The sequence below is a fragment of the Trichechus manatus genome, unplaced genomic scaffold, assembly GCF_000243295.1.
Source record: "Trichechus manatus latirostris isolate Lorelei unplaced genomic scaffold, TriManLat1.0 scaffold00004, whole genome shotgun sequence".
In the NCBI taxonomy this organism is placed as follows: Eukaryota; Metazoa; Chordata; class Mammalia; order Sirenia; family Trichechidae; genus Trichechus; species Trichechus manatus.
The window spans coordinates 12,512,466-12,516,470 of record NW_004443940.1 but is presented as its reverse complement, the minus strand read 5'-3'; positions in this window follow the sequence as shown (position 1 = coordinate 12,516,470).

Genomic DNA, 4,005 nt, shown 5'->3' with positions numbered 1-4,005 from the left:
GGAGCATGCACTGTGGGTCTTGGTTTTCATCCTGACAGGCTGGTCCATATGTAATCATAGCTCTGCCTAGATTGCTGTAATGGCAGAGCCTCGCCTCCCCTGGTTTCCTGTGTGGATGCATTCTTTCTCACTTGGATCACAGAATGCTATTCTAATTCTCGAGGGTGTGGGCCCTGCTTGCCGAGGATCTGTCCTGAGTCACTCTACCTTTGGCACGGACAATCTGATTCCTACAATAGGAGTTTTTTCTTCTTCTCACCACTTCAACTTGCAGAAAACAGCTTCCTACCCACTTATCTTGCTGTCCTGCCCATGTAAATAACCCCAACGGTGAACAGAGCTGTCTTTCCTCTGTCTGTAACTTGGGGAAAGCAGGTGAGCTGGTGTGTGACTGGTGAGCTGGGGTACAGAGTATAGATGGGGGTGCACTGGGTCTCTGACTTCTGATGGGATTGCGAGGGCACACAAAACAGTTCTACTAGAAAAAGCATCTGCTTACACACTATATATATATATATAGTTTCTCAGTGGCTGATTTTTTAGAAGTAGATTGCCAGGCCTTTCTTCTGAAGAGCCTCTGGGTGGACACAAATCTTTTGTCTTTTGATATGCAGCCAAGTGCATTAACCATTCGCATCACCGAGGGACTTCGTATATACACATATACATATACATAAAGACCCACAACCCTGAAATAAAGAGTCTCATGCTCTACCAACTGAGCTAGCTGGGCACGTTTAAGACCTTGGTGGCTAATCAATGGGTCCACAGTTTGAATCCACCAGCTGTTCCTTAGAACCCTATGGGGCAGTTCTACTCTGTCCTATAGGGTCACTATGAGTTGGAATCGACTCGACAGCAACAGGTTTGGTTTTGGATGTATTAAGAACTATAAAGCGCTCTACGGTTGTTAGTTATTTTATTGGCAGGGAAGCTCTTGGATGACTTTTCCTTTGGACTCTTCTGAGCACATCATTGAAGTGGAAATGGGAAAAGATCAAGAACAAACATTGGAGCAGATTTTCCTTTTCAGAGGAGATTTGGGAGCAGAGCTCACACTTCTCAATGGCAGGCTGCAAATAGATAAATGCTGTGGTCAGAAGGCTGGAGGATCTGGAGCAGGTAGTGCCTGGGAGCATGAACAGCGTCAGGCAAGAGGCCTGAACAATAGGAGGGCAGCTTTTATGTGGAGACTTGGGGTGGTGCTGGGGCTTGCAGGAGCCACACTGCCGGATCAGTGCTCACATATTCCTGACTTGAGGGTCCTGCTGAGAGGGCCTGAGCTGGCGCTTCCTAGGTTTTTCCTATGAAGAGCTGAAACATGCCCTGGGACACTTGTGAAATGGGATGCAGGCATCCATGAGTATTACCGGTCTCTAGCCTTCTCTCTGGACCAGGTATAGGGCCTGTACCATAGGTCCTACATCTTGGCCAGCTTGCCCTACTATTCTGAGCCAGTTAATGGTGAATGGATCATGTGATTTTTTTCCTGGACTTGTGAGCCCAGGAAAGCTCTGGACCAGTGGATTAAATTGGTTGCTTTCTGGTTGACTGGCCATGGTGCCCTGGCCAAGGTTGTGAATGCTCTCTGTCGGGGTGGGGCACAGGAGGAGTGTGTATCACTGAGTAGTTCTACTGGAGAGGGCTGCCTGCCTGAAAATGTAAGCTGATGCATCTCAGCCTCCCAATGAACTGAGATAAGAATGTTAGATACTTTGCCTCACCGGAGATAGTGAGCCCTCTTTGCCTATGAAGATTCATAAGTGCTGAAGCAAGTTTGGAGCCCTGGTGGCGCAGTGGTTAAGAGCTCAGCTGTGAACCAGTAAGGTTGACAGTTCGAATCCACCAGCTGCTCCTTGAAAACTCCACGTAGCAGTCCTACTCCGTCCTGTAGGGTTGCTCTGAGTCAGAATCGACTTGACAGCTATCTTTTCCCGCTTTGGTAAGTTTGAGGGGTGAGCTATGCTCCTATGGAAAATCTTGGGTAAAGACATCACCCTGAAGTCCAGTAACAAACATGAGGTTACTGCTGCTATTCCAGACAGCCCAGAGATGTCTCTGGAACCTTATGGCTTAAGCTTGATGTCATTGGACACGTCTGATTCCAGGGGCAGGATGAGGGACCAATCCCTGGAGGACATCAAGCCTGGTAAAGTAGAGGGTCAGTGAAAAGACGAAGACCCTTGATGAGATGGATTGACACAGTGGCTGCAACAATGGGCTCAAACACAGCAACGAGTGTGAGGATGGTGCAATACTGGGCAGTGTTTCGTTCTGTTGTACGTACAGTCACTGTGAGTCGGAACTGACTTGATGGCACCTGACAACATTGTTATTTTAATGAGCCCTTTTTTTGTAATTGATTACTGTTGTATAGATAATCTATTGATTTTTATTTACTAATTTTTGTGTCAGTGTGCCTTGGTGAACCTTTTTTAGTTCTACTTGTCAGTTGATTATCTTGGATATGGTCGTAGGTGGTCATAGTGTCTGCATATAATGACTGTCTCTTCTTTTCCCATGTGCGTTCTTTTCCTTAATGCACTGGTCAGGACCCTACACAACGCTGAGTAATACTAATGACGGAAGGCATCCTCGTCTTCTCTCTGGGTTTAGTGGGAGTGCTTCTAGTCCTCAGTGTAAGTGTGATGTTTTGTTTGGTTAAAGATAAACTTTATCAAGTTAAGGAAGTTTTCTTTTTTTAACTAGTTTGCTGACAACTCCCCATCCCAAAAATGGGCATTGAATTTTATCAAATTCTTTTTCTGCATCTGTTAAGATGATCATAAGCTTTTTCTTCTTAATCTGTTAATGTAGTAAATTACACCAATGGATATTCTGATATAGAACTATCTTTTCATTCTTCACTTAAATCATATTTGGTTGTGATATATAATTCTTTTAATATACTGCTAGGTTCAGTTTGATGATATTTTATTTAGGATTAAAAACATGTTCATGACTGAGACTGGCCTATTTAATTGTTTTACTTCTCTTGAGTGATTTTGGGTTCCATATTATGCAGGATGATGGAATCTTTTCATTTTCTATAGTCTACATCTAAATGTAGAGGTTTGCAGAGGAAGTCTTTGATTGCACTGCACTGACTAGCCTTTGCCCGGTCGGCATTTGCTGTATTAACAGGTTGTTAGTTGCGAGTAGCTTGTCTAATTATTGGGGGGCCCTGGGTGGTGCAGATGGTTAATTCGTTTGCTGCTAGATGAAAGGTTGGAAGTTTGAGTCCACCTAGAGGTGCCTCAGAAGAAAGGCCTGAAGATCTGCTTCCAAAGAAGCAGTCATTGAAAACCCTATGCAGCAGTTTTACTCTGACACCAGTGGGGTTGCCATGAGTCAGAGTCAACTTGACAGCAATTGATTTTTAATCTAATTATCTTTGGGGCCCCACTTTCGTCTGCCTTCCCACTCTGACTTAGAGGGTGTTTTTTGGGGGTCTCACTATAGCTTGTGTCCCTGACCCTAGTTCACCCCAGTGACCCCATCTTACTTCTCCCCTATTAGGACCAGCCCAGCGTTGGCCAGAGTTCTTCTGAGTCCATTAAAAAATGGGCAGCTGGTCTTTTGCCCCATTGCCCCCTCTTCTTTTTCCAGCTCATATAAACTGTGTAGGCTTTTGTGCACCCTCCTCCTTAGCTCTAATTTACCCCCTCAAAGCTGATGGGAGAGGCTGGGCAGCTTGGTAAAACTTATAAGGCCCAGTTGTCCAGAGGGGAGGCCCAGTGACCCCCTACATTTTTTTTATCCATCCAAATGTGCTCTTACTTGAAGGGGTGACAATATTTTTTTTCCACCAGAGTTAAAAGTTCTCTCTGAGCTTTGCAGACTCACTTGGATTCTGCAAATAGCAATCATCTGTGCAAGGCCAAACTCAGTCCACCAAATGTTTCTCCAACTGGGGTTCATGAATCACTGGGAGACCACAGGCATATTCTTAGAGTTGGTGCATTCTATAAAAATTTTTAATATTGCATTTTCATTTTGTTGATA